The sequence below is a fragment of the Anarrhichthys ocellatus genome, unplaced genomic scaffold (genome assembly GCF_004355925.1).
Source record: "Anarrhichthys ocellatus isolate YVR2014 unplaced genomic scaffold, GSC_Weel_1.0 scaffold37, whole genome shotgun sequence".
Classification (NCBI taxonomy): Eukaryota; Metazoa; Chordata; class Actinopteri; order Perciformes; family Anarhichadidae; genus Anarrhichthys; species Anarrhichthys ocellatus.
The window spans coordinates 2,695,523-2,713,849 of NW_022280067.1; positions in this window are offsets into that span (position 1 = coordinate 2,695,523).

Below are 18,327 nucleotides of genomic sequence, written 5' to 3' on the forward strand. Positions count from 1 at the left end.
TCCAGGCCCGACCGTACTCGGATTGAGCCACGAGGGGAGAGGAAGGCGAGGTAGGGAAGAGAAAGTTAGACAGAAGAGAGGGTAGGAAAGAAAAGAGTGTATCTGAACCCAGGTGGCCGTTAGTTTAAAGGTTAGTGTTTACTTAGTTGTTTCCAGGTGAGTTACAGGTTGGGCCATCCTCAAACTGAGTCAAGTATATCTGGACTCGGGTGATCGAATGAGGAGAAGGGTGGGAAAGGAAAGGAAATAAGGGAGATGGAAAGGAATTAAGGAAAGGAATACGTAGAGGTTGGCATTTATTTGTATCCAGGTAATTTACAGGTTTTACGGTCTTCATACTAAATTGGAAAGGGAAAGCAATTAAAATGTAATTTCTTAGTTTTACCAGCATCAGGTTGAGCCATGACGAGGAGAGGAAAGGAAGTAAGGGCGAGAGTATGAGAAGAATGGAGGAGAGGAAGGTTAGGTTTCATCTTTATCAAGGGGATTTCCAGGTTTAGCCATCTTCTGACTGAGCCGGGAAGTGCAGGGAAGGAGAGGATGTAGGAAGAAGAAGGTGAGAAAAGAAAATCTGCTCCCAGGTGATCCTTGTTATGTACAATGAAGAAAAAGAAAGGAAAGATAACAGTTCACCTATATCCAGATCGTACGCCTATTGTCAGGAAGGGAGATGAGTACGTGAGTGTATCTGTATCCAGGTGAGGAAGCAAATCCAGAGGAAAGAAGAGAAAGATTTAATGGAAAGTGTTTATCAGCACCGAGATGATCCACGGTTTGAAAAAAATGGGTAAGGAAAAGAGGACGGAGAAAGGAATGAAAGAAAAGAATTAGCCTTTAGTGTATATACATACTATACAAAGGTGATTTACAGGTGAGACCATCCTCAGACTGAACCAAGAAGGAAAGGAAAGCTTTGTTGCACGGTTTGTCATCGACAGATTAAACTAGGAAAGGAAAGGGAGTGGACATTTTTGTGCAATATATAGTATACGCCCAATAAACCAGAATGCCTTTTAACTCAATCATGCCCCATCAACCTCCACCCAACCCCCACCACATACACACACATACATCCTCTCCCTCATATATACACACACACACACACACACACACACACACACACACACACACACACACACACACACACACACACACACACTTCAGCCAGTGTCCTTCTGACAGAGGATACAATGATATCTCTGATGCCTAATCCACAGCAGCATGGGGATACTGGAAGGCTCACGACACAAATTGAACATTTCAACACGGTGTGCAGGAGTGCAAGGCCCAGACTTTCCCTATCAGAAATCTAAATGACGCGTCCTTTGTGCCAATTCCAGTGCAGGTGGGGGAAATGGAACATGGGATTGTGGGAGACATCTATTTTATGTTCTAAACCCTTCAATAAAACTCTCACTTCTCACAACCACCACCGCGGTGATAACAAAGGGCGTTCTCCATTTGTGGAGCCGACTGTGCCTTCAGGTTGATGCATTGAGTCATTAGCATTTAGATAACCCCTCTGAATATAGGATGTGAGGGAATTGAAAAGAGGAACCAAATAAATACTGTGAATAATCAGAAGTTACATTTTGAATTAACACAGGTTTGTCTTTTTTCCTTCAAAGTAAGAAAACGGAGGGCAACAACAAGTGAAGCATTCGGTTTGTTTCGTGCTCCTTTCAGACTTTGGAGGCACAAAACAAAACTGAGAAGGGAAAAGAAAGGAGGGATGTTTTTATGGTGGCTCTGGCTCAAATGACTGATGTCGTGAATTAAATTTCACTTTAATCAAATCACAGTCATAAGTTCCTCCTTTTGACAGATATAACATCCAGTCGAAGCACTTTCATAAAACGAAAAACATAATTATAAAAGTAAAAAACAACATGGTAATTTATTTATTTTTCCATAAGTTCCCATTTTCCCCCCAAAATTACTTTTATATAGAAAGTTAGAGGAGAACACCACCCTGATGTCTGTTCGTTAAATATGGAGCTAACATCGGTTGGAATATGGTCCAGCGTAGAGAGACTGTGAGCTCGGGGAAACAGCGAGTCTGGCTCTGTCCAAAAGTTTAAAAAAGAATCCACCCAGCAGCACCGCTAAAACTTAATAACCAACACCGTATATCTCGTTGGTTGAATCAGTTCAAACGCTAACCAGCTGCTGGCTGTTTAACAGACAGAGTGGTGTTCATTTTCTCATCTAACTCTCAAGAAAGTGAATCAGCATGTTTCCCAAAATTTCCATCTCCTGTAAGGTTAGGCATAGATTCTGGTTTTGGGTAAATATGGAAAAAAGATCTGCATATCCTGTCACCTGTTGACTTAAAAAAAAAAAAAATTACGTAAGGTAATAATGAGTGCATATAGCCTAAACCTGACAACATGAGGGACGTGGGACTAAAGCCTTTTCCTCCTCCTCATGACTTTTGGGCAACAAAAATGTCACATTAGTAACGCTGAAACGCTGTCAGTGCAATCCCAACAGCAATCATATTTCATATAAATCATATTTGGCAAAGCGAATTACAGTAGTAGGAATGTGCTTTGCTGGTCATCGAATTTGTATTAAAGGAACATTTTTGTTACAGTTGAAGGATTTACAAATCACTATTTTTCATGAGCTACTGAATGTCAAAATAATTTGTAAAACAGTACAGGGATAGGCTACATTTATTTAAATAAATGATTCTAAAGGTATGTTGTTCCCTGTTGCTCCTGTTCCCCATAGTATCTGTTGGCTTTGTCCAATTCAAATTGGTCATTTAAAGTAATCGACCGTGGAAAAAGTGAGATAGAAAGGTCATCCGACCAGATGACAATTTTGTCCAGTAGATATTCATTCATAAGCACCAAAATGTCTGTAAAACCTAGTTAACATTCAAACCAATTGGCACAGTCATCTCATGGGCCTCTGAGTTCTGCCATGATTCATCATTCATGATTCTTTCCCTGTGCTCATATATTATTTTCACATCCTGGCATTTGATTTGATTTGAGTCGCCAATCAGGGTGTGATGAAAATGGCTGGAACCTCAGCGAGATCAATCTGGGCTTTGTCTTCACGCTGAAAAAGACTAAAATATCATCTTAGAGGGGAAATTCCACCGACGTTGGCTTTCAGGTTGTTGTTCTCCAGAAGAAGACTCAAGGTATCTTTAAAGCTTTTGTTTTTACTTCACAAGTTAGTGAATATAACATCAAAAATGGCAGGTCCCTGCAGTTCTGTCCAAGTGAATCAAAACCAAATTTTGGTGGAATTCTTTTGATCTCACTGTGCGTTTTCGTCTCTCAATCGAAATTCACAATTCATCCGAGCTGCGGAGAGAAAAGGGAAGTGTCGGTGCTGCGGGGAGACCCCGAGGCAATCAGTATTCCAGTCACCTGCTGTACAACATAAAGAGCATGCTAGCAAGCTGTGGACAAAGACACCCCAACACACAGCCCACCAATGCATATGGAGCCACACACACACACACACACACACACACATAAATACAATCAACGCAACACACGCTTTCAAAAAGCTTCATTGAAATAAATTGCAGCCTCTCCGGCAAGCTGCACCCACAGCAGTTTTCTTGGCTCCTGCAGCCAGAGGGGTGAAGGAGGAGGTGGGGGGGGGGCAGAGAGCTAGCAACAGATGATTAAAGCCTGACAAAAGGTTAGGAGACGTGACAACACGGCTGCAAGTCAATCAGCAGGGCGCAATATGATCACCTTTTCCCCAGAATCCAGGTAATGGAGAGGAGGAGATGAGGGAGGGGGGGGGGATAATGGAGAGATATGCACAACACGATCAACTTTCAAGATCCCTTTGAAGTCCAACATTTACTCCCCCAAGAACAAAAAGCAAAACGAGGGCATTTTCGCTGGACAACGCTGGTGATTAAACGGTATTAGAGGGTTTACCCCCTCGAGCACTTGAACAACAGGTCAAATCAAGCATTTGCAATGAGTAGCCTAAACCTGCCCGAGTAAAAACTCCAGGGGTTTCCAAGGCCTGTAGCGATGGCAGGTGGTAGTTAACATTTCAAAGTGTAAGCCCTCCCAAATTCCGATGATAATGCATAAAAAGAAGAGAACAGGAGGGGAAAATAAACAAAAAGGAAGAGCGCACAGAGACAAAGGCTTCACCTGAATGGAAGGTAGTGTTGTGGTGACGGAGGGAGGGGAAGGAGGAGGGAGGGACAAAGAAGAATTTCTGAGCTGTCACATGCTATGTTAGGGTGCAAAAACAGCTCACTGTGTTATCACAAGGGCATTTCGTCATTGACGCATCCACCGCTGCTGGATTTATAGTCGAGGGCCAGCGATTACCAGTGATAATTGATGGCCTATAGGTGTGCGTCTGTGCAAATGGGACGCCGAATATGTGGGTGAGCGCATGTATGCATGTGGTCATGTTCATGCGTGTATATTCACTGTATGTCAGTGTGGCTGCCTCCCCCCTCAGTAACAACACCCACCCTCCCCCTCCCCCATCCCTGCCTGTCAGTGGTGTGGGCCTCTGATTGGGGGCCCTGGGCTCAGTCGCCACGGAAACTGCACCAAAGCAAACAAAGGGGTGGAACAGAGCCGAGGGAATACGGTGACACAAAGGGGCTACCTATAGCACAGTGGAAGATTTCAGGAGAGGCTGGCACAAAGCCGAGCCGCCGCTGTTGTCAATGCTCTGAGCTCAAACCGGCGGGTTCGGCCGCTGTGCACAAGCCTGGAGACTTCACATTAATCCCCCCACCACCACCACCCTGTCTTTCTCTCTTCCCCGCTCTGGAATTGCTTCATTAACATATGCAAATGACAACGTTGTAGACGTGATTAGTCAAATTGCACGAAATTTTCTGTGATTTTCCATGCAGCGCGAAAGATGGAGCCGGTCCAAAGTCATTTCAATTCATCCTCCGCTTATCGCCGTGCATTTTGTCAATCAAACTGCAGCGGCTGACTGTAAACCGATAAAGCTTTGATACCGCTTTAATTCCCACTGATGGAAAGCAGCATTAGAAGATGAGTTCACACCAGCCATGACAATAACAACAAAACAATAAGGTTATTAAGATTAGCTATTGTCAATAAACATTAAACCGATTATGGCAAATTAAACTCCAGAAGCCTAGATTAATGTAAAATCCATTAATAAGGCTAAGATGAAGGTTTTAAATATTTTCCTCATATTTCCTCGACCACTGTAGTGCTGGCCGATGAGAACAGGGTGGCATACAGGAAGTCATTGTGCTAAAGCAGGGGATTACATTTTGTTTGAGGCCTGTGGTTGGTCCTGTCCACTGAGACTCATTAAGAATGGCCTTGACATTAAGGGCCCGCTCTCTTTCAACCTGTTTGCGGCTGTGATGCTGAGATCAAACGCAGTGCTATAGGTGAGGGCACTCTCAATGGCCTAAAGCTGGTCATTCATCCTTTTTAAAGACAGGAAATCAGGCTAAATGGAGGCCCGACTCCTCCCTCTGCCTGCTAAAGAGGCTTCAGAAGCTGCGGAGTTTTTGCAGTAAAGAATTTCAAGTGGCCATGGGCCTTTGAGGGGGAGTGCAGAACCAATAAAACCCGGGATTACTTGTGTCAAAGAAACACACCTGCATTTCATACATTTTCATGACTTTTTTTTCCTCCTAATCACCGCAGGCTGAAATGAAATGCCTCTTTTCCAGGAGAAACCCCAAACAATGTTGTTTTTGGAATCTTTTTTTTCCACATGTTTTTACTTGTCTCGTATGCATTTTCCAGTGTTTGTGCTTGTGTGGTTGAAATACCACAGATGGAATAAAGGCCTTTTGTTTGACTGAGCTGACACGTCTCTGACTTTGCAACCTAGAAGTCAGAGCGATGTGGTTTTCATTTTGTGCTTCTATTCTTCCCTGCACATGAAGGAACTTTTACTTATTACATACAACAGGCCTACCAGTGTTTTACAGCTACATTGTGCTGCTATTAGTTACATGGACAGGTTGGTTTAATGTACAGGGAATACAGCGGAATTTGGAGCACTGTGTCACACAGAGATATAGGCGGTGCTGTGGAAACAAAATTAGTGTTTGTCCAATGTGTGCAGTCGCTACCACTGCAGATGTTTAGAGGCTAAAGTCGCTGATTGTCCATCTTTATGTCAGTTTAACTCTTTAAATTTGACCCCTGTCATGCCACAGATTTGAAGGTGTATTCAGACAGAACGTTGAGTAACATCTATTGGAAGGTGAAAGCACACAGAAATATGCGATCACGAGTCACAGAAAGATTTGGAGTTCCTGGTTAGTTTTGAGATCAGCTGTCACACTTCAAACACACAAGCCATTGCGGTAGCTACTAGCTCCAGCTAGTGCTGTCAGTGCTGTACACTGGCTGGTTGAGACAAACAAACATTCCAGAAGACTGACTGCAAAAACCCTCCAGCTATCAAATTCGTGTTCATAAAGCAAGACGGAAATTTGCTTCCCACTTAATCGGAATGCTCCTTTAGAGGAAATCAGTGCCATCCTCGTAGTTTATAACTTGACACGCCAGATGGTTTGGATTTCAGGCCAGGAAGAGATTTAATGAAGGGGCATGGTTGGCCTCATCTTAAAATTAAAAATGATGTAGGATACCTGGGTAATACTCTGTCAGTTCTGGAGGTACAACCTGACACAGTATCAGTTACCAGTATCTGGCCTCAGGGCTCGACATTAAGAGGAGCTGCACAGCACTCATCGCTCTGTCACCCTCACTCTCTCCCGCTATCTCACTCTCTTCTTCTTCCCTCCTCCTCTCTCTCTCTCTCTCTGTCCGAGACAGATGTGTGATTGATACCCGTGGTGCCGGGTGATGTGCCGTTTCTAAATTTAGCCTTGCTCACTTGGGGACTCACAGCAACAGGTAAATTGGACGCAGAAGCCGGAGTCCATCTGCACTATAAATAGGCAATGATAAATAATTTTTCCATTGCAGCCATAGATATGAATGATGTAGGATGTGCTTCTCACAGAGTGGCACACACACCATCGATGTGTGTGCCACACATCAATATAATTTTCCTTTTTGAGAATTGATCATTTTTTGGTTCACGTTTCACAGCCAGAGGGAAACTGGGTCATTTTAATCTTTGAATCTCATAAAGTAACCAGGCAAGGAATCTACCGGCTACATGTAGGTCAGAGTCCATCTTGGCTCCCGTGTGGTTTCTGACCGCAGCTCTCCCTCGACTGTCACTCGTGATTAATCTGCTAATGTGCGCATGCAAATCCTCCAAATAGGCCTCCTCTGTGTGACTGTACGACTAATGGGTGTCAGCGGAGACTCTTTTGCTGTGTCATGCATATGTATGAGCTTGTATATTTAGCAGCCAAGTTGCTTTTGATCACCGTGTGGAGAATGAGTGGGCTGAGATGAATGGTGGGCCAAAGCTGGGGCACATTAGCAGCTGACCACCTGCATTTCATTCCAAACAGAAACAACAGATGGGCAAAAACAGACTGCAAGCACCCCGTTACCACGATGTAGATTCGGGATGCAGATAGTGGAATGATTCATTAAGACACTCAAACAGTGTGCAGTATGACAAGAAAATGGTAATTTACAGTATTTCACGATAGTTTAAATTTATCGCTGCCTCTGGGGGATTTTAGATCTTTATACTGTGTCCCTGTGTCTGTAAGAATGCAACATTAAATACACTTAAAAATGCCTTCATGAATGCAGTAGCGCTTGTTTTGTATGTATGGTGTTAAATTGGCACTATTTTACTACGATGACGCTATTCTTCACTTAAAAACAACCACATAAATTGTTTGCCGCCTCACAAAAGCCACATGTTCATGTTTATCTGACAAGGACCGTGTCATGTGAATTATGAGTGTTGTCTGTTAGGGGCAAAGGTGGAAGTAGCATGACATTGTTTTAGAGGCTCAAAGCCCCCATAGAGAGGAGGTCAAGGGGGCAGGGGGGGGTGGTCTGCAAAAGCATGTGACACGGAAGAACTCTGTTTGATTCCCCCTTTTCTTTGAAATGTCAACAGCTTTTTGTTGTAGCCAACCCTACAAAGATTCCTTCCCCGGAACCGATTATGCCTTCTTAGCATAATTGAGTAGGTTTTGTGTGGAAACCACATGAAACCTTACCCCTACATAGATCAAATACATGAATCACTGTTGATGTGGTCCTAATTATTAAGGAAGGCACTGGAAAACAGTGTCCTCTTGGCAAAAGGGTGTTTAAAAAAACACTCATATATCTACATAGGGAGTGGGCCTTCTTCATGGAGTCCGCCATGTTGCACCGCCATGTTTCTACAGTAGCCCAGAACGGACAAACAAACACTGGCTCTAGAGAGACATTTGTGTTTAGTTCTCCTACACGCTTGGCACACACACACACACACGTTTCAGTTAGTTGCATTCTGCAACCTCACCGCTAGATGGCACTACATCCAATACACACTGGCTCTTTAACAGTTGATTTCTGTCATTTCTCTACTATTCAAGAGAAATTGGGAAAGACCTGCCACAGCCAGCCAGACACAAACTGCAGACACAAGGCTGAAAAATATCAGATATTGATCTCAAACAGTTCAGATAACTGAGGCAGTTTTCAAGAATTGAAATTTGAAATGTCTGTAGTGAGCTTGATGGATGCACCTTGTCTCAATTCAGTATAAAACAGTTCAGAACATTAATGTCTCGCAATAAGATTATTTGTTATATTTCATAGGAAGGAAAGGCAAGTTGTTTGTATATCACCTTTCAAAAAAGCAATTCAAAAGACCTAAAGGGCAATGAGAAAAGGTATTGTAAAAAGACTGCATAGAAGAATAACAATTCAAGGAGTTACATAATAGAAGATGAAAATAACACAATAAGCTAAAATCAAATAAAACAGATAAAAGGAGACACAGTGAACTGTCTTAAGCCCTGTTTTAAAAGAACTGAGACTTGGGAGCTTGTACAGATGATATGTGGTGCATATCATTGGTACATAGTACGGAAGTGGGACGCACTGTTGGTTTTATCAGTGCAGCATTAACTCTGATCAAAACGGCAACGCACAAGGGGCAGCTTTTTACACCAGCACCTGCTCACCGTTGAGCTTTTCCCTTCAGTTTCTTTAATATAATTTGTTTTTTTTGTACTTTGTTACGTTTAATTACTTTTTAAATCTTCGCCGTGCATTAACAAGACTTGTTGCTCTGGTCTCGCTACTGGTTTATGCAAGTGTTTTTAACCACGTCCGGGGATCCAGCACGCAGCCATGGATCAATTGTTTACACCAGGTTTTCTAGACCAATAAAGGATAACCTTATCTTATTTTATATTTTCTCAGACTCATCAAGCTATTCTTTTTAACATTTTGGACAGAAAGATGTCAGTATTTTTGGTGTGATAGTCATTTTGGAGTAGAGGCAGTGAAGGTAATCCAGCATGAGGGAACAGAATCATTTTCAATATGAAAGCATCCACAAATTCATTCACGTAAAAATTAAAATCCGGCACATATTCGCCATGCTTCTTTGTGTCTCCAAACACAAATAAGCTCGAGTGTTTCTGGGGACGCTGGGACACATCTGGTGGTGCCGTGTGCCAGGTCTGGTATTTAGCAGACTGTACCAATGAAGAAATCTCTCGATTAGAACTAGGAAATTGCTTCTGTCAAGACCACTCAACAAGGGGGAAGATAGCTCTTGCTTGAATTGGGACTCAATTTGAAAAAAAAGAGGAGTAATCTAATGTGGCATCTTGATAACAGGTTTCATGGAAAAGAAAGAAAGGATATGTCCTGGTGCCAGAGGACTTTGTACGCTTTAAATGTGTTAAAAGCTTTTGTAGCATCACTGTTCTGGATCACACAAAGCACGATCGCCACTAGCCACGGATGATTCCGATTCACAAATTAAAATCAACGCTTGCTCAGCTCCACCGTTTTACGGAAAAACAAATCTTGTTTGAGCGGATGTAGGCAGCACAAGCTCCAATTAGGCTCTCTAAATGTTTAATAAGCACAATCCATGTGCAGAATGAAATCTGCCACATTGGGGCTTCAAACTGAGTGAAGGAACTGTAACTCACTCTGTTGGTTACCTTTACCTTATGGAGAGAGAGAGAGAGAGAAAAAATCCTTTGTAAGGGACTCAGGCATTCCTTTGGTAACCATTTTAATGGCCAATGCCTCCTGGTCAAGAGGTGGTCGCTGAATGGACTAATTCTGCAGGATTAGCCCTCTGTGGTGGTGATCCAGCCAGCCAAACAAATGTGACCTTACGGTGGAGAATCTGTGAATGCACATCCATACATTGACTCTGTAGGAGGGGGCAGCTCAGTCAAGGGATTAGCGGGAATCAACCATTCAGGCATACTCCGTTTTCAGATTCTTTTTCTTGACTTTGAAAGGCTTGTTTAACAAAAATTACATCGCAGAAGGGGGTAACTGGTGGCAACACAAGCGAAAATACCAGCTAAATGAGAAGAGGGGGAATTCAAGGTAAGGTAAGCCTATAGGCAGGAGAGCTCAACAAACTCATAACATCCACAGTTTGTGCTCCGGGGATGTGCTTTCAGTCTCAAGGGGCCTAAAAGAAGAGTGCTGGGAGAATAAAACCACAGAGAGGTGGACATGCTAGAGCTGGAATACACAAAACACAGGCTTCACATGTGTCAGGTGACCTTTTGTTCTCAACTGGGCTCAGTTCTGCAGGACTGCACAGCCAAATAAACAGTAAATGTTCCAGAGGATGGCCTGGTCTGTGGGCTTAAGTAGCATCTGACAGACGACACTCGAGGAAAGATAACATAGCTGCAGCATTTCCTGCTCTTTGTGACTAAAGGCCTTTACACAGCAGGGGCTATTCTTTTGTAATTTGCACGTCAATTTGATTATATATTTTTTTTGTTTTGAGTACTTTCACACAGAACGCGATTATTACTTGACGAAAAAGCAACGCAATATTTTTTCAGAACAAGGCCGATTTTTCTGAGCTTTCGCGCCGCGAACAAAGGAATCAACCAATCACGTTGTGCGGAACGGACATATTCAAAATGTACGCCATAGTGGTCAACAACATGGAGGCAGATCTGTAGTCTGAACCAAGGCAGAACAATTTATTATTCCTTTCAACCTTGAAAGAAGCAGAGCAGACCAGATCTAGGTTCTTACCTTTTCACAATAAAAGACCCATGATGCTGTTTACCAAAGGGAACTCAAATTCACTCAGAGCATTTGGCAGAGGAAACTCAATAAGATAGCAAACTTAGGTTTTAGGACAGACAGACTGCCAGTCGCTGCTCTATCGGTCAATACGATCCTGGTGGTTGGTCCTCTATTCAAACCTGTTATTAAGGAAGTGCTGCAACTATTGCCAATTTGCATTTCTGCCGGTATGGATAGTTTTGATGCAAAATATTTGCAGGTGAGTATTTGGGCATTTTCATGTCGCTTTTAATTTATATTTGTCACTCCCCCAGTGTGCAAAGGCCTTAACATAACATGATGGTGATTCATCCTGTGTCCAGTTCACAAAGGACTTAGACAGTCCCCTGGAAAAATCATCTAGCAAACAGGAACTTTTTTAGGTGCTGGAGTGGAAATGATGGGGGTAGGGGGTGAATGATTGGAGGGAATGAAACTACATTGATTTTGACATCTCTGCCTGGTGCATGAGTGCACATTGTATTTCCCTTCTGCAGGGTTCTGTACAGCTGAACAGTGCACACTGTGATTTCCCCGAGCAGCGTGCATGGGAAGAAAAAAAGTGTTTAAACGTAAACAAACCAATCAACCAATCAATAAGCACAGTGGGCCCCGGGGTGCTGCTGAGCGACTAATAAACAGAACAACAATGAGGGAGCTGAACAGAAAAGAGCACCTCTGTCAGAACATCAGACGTTATTAACAGCCGATCCACAGGAAGTCGTCACAGAGCAGCTCTGACTGTTTGATGGATAAGTGCAGTCAAGACTCCAAGAATTTGGCAAGCAATTCTGAGAAAAATGTACAACATATAAGAAAAACAGTCTTATTTCTGGAATCATAGAAATATTTTATGTGTCGTCTTTGGTGAAGATTTGAATAGAACCTAGAATTAGCAAGGTATCACTTCATCATTTTATCCTGTTATTAGCAAATAAATTCTTGAGTTTTGGCCAAAAATGAGTTTTGTGAGGGCACAGTGACCATGACCTTTGACCACTAACCAGTTTATCCTCGAGTCCAGGTGGACGTTTGTGCCAATTTTGGAGAAAAAAATTCCCTCAAGATGCTCCTGAGATATCACAAGAATGGACCGGACAGGCGGATGTACAGATGGACAATCCCAAAACATAATGCCTCCGGCTACAGGTGTCACCGGCGAAGAGCCATTAAAATAGTTGGCAGGGTGAAGAAAAGGCTGGTTTTTAAATAATGTATAATGGAAGAAGATGTGAAACCAGAAGTGTGTGTAGTAGCCTTTACTGACAGATTTGTCTTGAATAAATAATCAGAAAAAAAACACTGCAATTACACCTCGAGCTCAAGAGAGAAGAACAAACATCAAGCGCTTTTAGATGGCCATGTGTTGGTACCATTGCTCTCTAACAGCACCACATACTGTGCCATAATGATATTTCATTTAAAATGTGTGAAGTAGTTTTTTTTAAAGTAGACATTCTGCTCCAAAACAATCAAATGACTAATCATGATGGAACCATGGTGTAGTAATGAAGTAAACACTTAACACTTTCATTGCAAGAATAAACTACTGTAGATGATGAACCACAGGTTCTGGAGCCAAGTGAAGGAATAATGTAATAAATCCACAAACTGACGACTGGTATCATTTGGTTCATTATTCTTTATAAGGATGATATCCTTGCTCCATATTTTAGTATCCACTTTATATTAATTATTGCTGTGTAACCACAGGGATGCATTTGATTTAACATCAGTAGCTTCAGTCTTCGTGTCTGCTTAACCCTCTCTATTCCCCTCACTCCTCATGAACCACGGGGGCCGTTAACATTATCGGCTTTATGACACGACGGGTAAAGATCACCAGGATTCCTCAGGTTTAAGTCCTCTGACCATATTCTAATGCCCTCTCTATTAAAAAATATTTATGACGGCGATGACTGAAATGAACTTAACAAGTCTGTCGTCGCTGCAGCTTTGTCAGCATCAGTTGAGCCAATCGAATGTGAAATGGCTTGCTGGGTGACGAAACCCCCGACGGTGAGCTTTGAGGCTGAGGGATTTGGTCCGGGTGGACAGGTGGTTCCACTGGAGAGGCAGGAGCTCGGCACAGAGCCTTTGAAATCTTCTCAACTGGAAAATGTGGTGGCTTTTAAGACGACAAGAGGTCTACGCTACAAATCAAGTCATTTAATCTAGTGCAGGGTCTTAAAATCTCACCGCTTGGAGAATAAATAATGTTACAAAGTGCTTTGCAGTAAAAAAAAATAAAAAATAAAATACAAAACAAGCTAAAAAAATAATTTCAATAAATGCAATCAGTTAAGAAGAAGCCAGATGACAAAAGTAGAGAACAAGTATGAAACATTGTGCAACACAATGAAATCAATTCTCTTGTTTCTCCATTAATCATCTCCATAAATTATACTATGTATTTTATGTCACCTTAAAGTAGGTCAAAATACACTGAGGCAGATGACGTTATCATAGATGTAATGCTTGTTCTTGTACTTTAAGAAAAAAAGTCATAAAATAATCATGAAACCAGTCACAAAGTGACACAGTTTGCAGTGAACTCTTTACATCTGCTCTCAATGCCTTTGGCTTTGTTTGGCCCATGACGTCCCTTTGTTAGAAAGTAGAAAGTTAATTTCAATCAAATCAACGAAACAGATTACAAATTAAAGGTTTTCAGCTTAAAAATATTGCAAACTTATAAAATAAATAGAGTACTAATAATAGGTGGAGATTTAGACTTCAAGATTCATGGTTTCACTTAATGTTGCTTATTCTGTTTTATGTGTAATGGCCATGCAGTCATGCAGAACACAGCAATCAATTGAACCGATTAAGAAGAGTAAACAGGTACGAAACCTAATCAAGGCAATTAATATCGAAAGCTTTCCTCCATGTTTGTTGTTCTCGGCTGCTTTTGGTGCTACATATACTTTTTTTGATGCCGTCTTGTTTCTGTTCTGAGTATTTCCAACAGGAGCGTTTTAGAGAAATACTCAGAAATGATGTGTATGAACTCTTCAAAATGGATAACAGCCACAGGGATGCAGCCGCAGTGTCTTAAAAGAAAGTTGTTAAGAGTGACGAGTGAAATATGAACAGACATAATAGTTGCTTTTGCTGCCCATAGCATGTTGACAGATGCAGGCCCAAACCATACAAGAGCAAACTATGGTTTGGAAACTTAAAACACTTCTTTAAAGCTGCAGTAGGGAGAATATTTTTGGGGAGGAACTCCATTAAAACCTTTCAGCATATTGTAATTCAAGTGGCCGAGAGAAAAATAGATCTTAGGCTTTTAGAAAATCTAGCCTGTGAAGGGAAACTTTGGCCAATCACAGGTCATTTCAGAGAGAGAGAGGCGTTCCTATTGGCTGTTCTGCAAATACAAATGCACGTGCACGTCCATTCAGTGAAAGCCTAATTCAATGGCAGATCAATTCCTGTAGAAAAAGTTGCTATTCAAGCATTGGTAACAACGGCCGACACTGCAGAGCAACCCAAAAGAGAAAGACGGACTTCTCAAAAAGAGTCTGACAATATCGGCAAGCGTTTCCAAGAAGAAAATGTTGCTAATAGTTTTGCTTTCTGTTAACTGTAGCCAAACGCTCATGGCGGAGGGTAAGCTTAACTCATGGCTACAGTTGGCAAAACTCGCATTGAAAATAAGCTTCTGTGGAAAAATAAGAAAACTTGCAGGTAAGCATGTTCTCTCTGATAGATTTGCTTTCTGCGGTTTAAAGCTGTTAGCATCACTGCTCAGCAGCAGCCTTAAGCTCACAGCTACGGTTCGCAGAAAGGTAAACTATCAGCAACATTTTATCTCCATACTCTGAAACTAGTACTCATACAGGTTGCCGTATGAAGAGCGTGCATTTACCCACACTTGCCTGGTGGGAGGGGCTTATAGGAGAGAGGAGGGGGCTGCATGATGAGGGCTGCATTTTCAAATTCTGATGTTTTTTTGCTCTTTCGAACCTGCCTACCTTGGGGTACCACTTCAGTTATAATATGCTGAAAGGCTTTTGGGAATTGTTGCCTACCCCAGCTTTAAAGGTGTGGGAAAGCAGGTCTGTGACAGGATGGAATTCAATCATTGGTTGAAATTTTTCTTTTTGCCTAAATTTAAACCACTTAAAACAAGAATTGTGGGAGCAGGTTAAATACATATCTGTTACGATACAGAAAATGAACAATAACACTGGTAAATAGACATGTTTCACTTCATTTTGTACTTAAATCCGACCTCAAAAAGGGTTGGACCCATTTCTCTTCTCTATCAATGCAATATGTGAATAAAATTGATTTGAGCCGCCTGTAGAAACCTGCCTCTGGCTGCTCCAGTGAGCGAACCGTCCAGTTATCTGACGTTCACTCCTTCATGACAGCTGACAGGTGAGAGGAGAATATGTGGGGGTGAGATATCTTCCTGAGGGAATGCCAGAGAAACTGACCTCCAAGTTTCACTCGGATCAGTGAACACGGATATTATCTACCCCCACACGCACACAGACACACACTTCCAACAGTTATGTGTTCATGGGCCCACACCTAACACACACAATACGCTCTCACACACACAAAGCAATCACCTCGCCAGTGCACAGTAATGTCGTTGACGTTAATGAGGAAGGGGACACGCTCATGAAGGCAGCTAACGATGCCAGTCATGGATCACACTGGTAGTCCGCGTAACATCCGTCATATCAGTGAATGAGTCATAGATTTACTTGGATGTGAGGTTGTGTTTTTCATGTATACATGTGGAGTACTCCCTGATTCAAGCCAAAGGAAAGCAAATAGCAACAGAAACTCAATCACGTATCTCAAATAGTTTTTCTATTTACTTTAAAGTACATTTTCAGGTAACTTCTCAGCAATAGTCACATATTTTAAACAGTTGCTTTCAAGTAAAAACCTTGTGGATCAAATATTTAATTTAGATTTTCTGAAGAGCTCAGGGCTCTGTGCATAGTCAAGTTCTGCAAAGGTGGCAGCACATGCAAATATGTTGAATGTGTAGCCAGAAGACTTCCCTTCAGTGGAACAAAGAGCCCCAGGCCAATAGTAAATAAAGGGGGTGGGGACAGGGAGTCCACGTTCTAGTGTAAATCAGGTTACTCCATCATGATGAGAAGACATCCAATTTGGCGGATAAGTGGTGAATATTTTGATTCATGATAACCGAGAGGGTCTCACTATAATTAAAAAGAAAGAAAAATATGAAAAAAACACACATTTATATGTGAGAAGAAAGAAAAATGTTAACTGGAAAAGAGTCATATTTGAATTGCTGGCTTTGGTTTCCAGCTCACTGGCAGCCTTAAATATCATTTACGATCCTCCAGCTGATTGCAAATCTGAAATCTTTCCCTTCTATATCTAAATATTAATAGTCTATTACACGAAAATTACTTTCATCTCCGACTCACATGGAGGGATTAGATTTTAATCAACGCATTGAATATGGCTTCCCCCCGCCCCCCCGCAGATGGGAGAGGATGGCAGGCAGTCAATTAGCATCATGCTCTGTTTGCAGTTGCACAGTGAAGCCTGATACAGTCTGTGTGTTATCACAGAGGCTGTAAGAGCACAAACAAAAAGACAAAAGGGAAATGGGAGAATGAGGCAACATAATGATGAGCTTCTGTCAAGGATCAATGCTTTAAAAACAGCGTTTGAAAAGATATTTTTTGAACTAAATTCTCAACCAGAAAATGCATTAATGGAGGATTTGTGTTCTCCAACTCACGCGACTCAAGATTTAAAGTATCTGATGCTCAGTCTTCAGTCCCAGCTACTCCAACATATTAATGTCTGTTGTACTTTTGACTTCCATTGTGATGCTGGTTGCTGAGAAGCATCCACAGCTCTTCCTAATATCAGTGGCCAAAACGTGTTGACATCACTTGACTTTTTAAGGGAAACTCACTTTGAAGCAGACATTAAAACTCCAACACACCTGTAAATACGTAAATGTGTCAAATACATACAGGTAATCATGGCCCAACATGCAGCTTAAATATCAAAATAAATAAATGGAAAATCAAAAGCTTTTCTTAAATAATGAGTTTCATTGACTGTAATTCACCTGACTTTGTGTAGCACCTGTGGCCCACTATGTTACACATTTTTCCATTTAAAATCATGTTAAATCATTAAAAGTTCAATCAAGAGATTACATCTTTTTTCTTGAATAGCATATTTATGTGTGTTTATGTCACAGAAACATATTCATTGGGAGCATTTAATTGTCCCTCAGTGTAACATGTTACAAGGCAAGTTTGGTCAATTAAATGCTAAATTAAAAAGTAAAGTAGTATCCGTCTATTAGTCAGCAAGCTGTCCAGCTGATCTGACCCTGACAGAATGTGATGACTTGCTCCAGCATACACCTTCACTAAACCAGAGTGGATCCCAAGGGAGAAGAATAAAGGCCGATTAGCTTGATTATCTCTCTGCTGGTTGGTCCGCTGGGTGTATTAACGCTGAACCAAAGAGTCTTGCATTGTGTTGTTTTCATGCTCCGAGGTTTGACGTGTCGCAGTTTGTCATTTTTATCCTTTATCCTGCTGTTTCGGCAAAACACTTTTGTAGGGAGAGGCCAAGTTGTTACCAGCCGGTGCCCAGGAAACTTGACTTTGGGGTGAAGTAAGTCGCCTGATTTTGGCAGTTAGCCTTTTGTGTTTTCTCATCGGTTAACATCCAGCTAGCTGTGAGGTTAGTTGGGGTCGAAAGGAATTAAACATTAAGTACCAAAAAGCGTATCGCAACACATTTTAAATAGTTTTCAGTTAACTTTGTCGATGAGATGTTCAGATGAGATACATCCTACTTGTGTGATGGTCTCCACATGTTGTTCAACCCACTCCTCGGAAGTCAACTCCCATTGCTGTTTTTGGCCAACACTGCATTTCACATGCTTGGTGATCGAGCTCTAATTGTTTTGAGGGAACAGATGTTTGAGGTTAAACGTAGATTCTGGGACTTGTACACAGCTCAAATGTGCACAATTGCTCTCATAGTCAAGACATTAACAAGGTTTACTCTTCGGGTTCTTGGCTTCATTCAGATCTGTGTGGTTTGCCAGCAGCCTTGACCACTAACTGCATTACATACTTTTGTCTTTAATGCCCTTCCTTAGTTGGCTAGGCTGAAT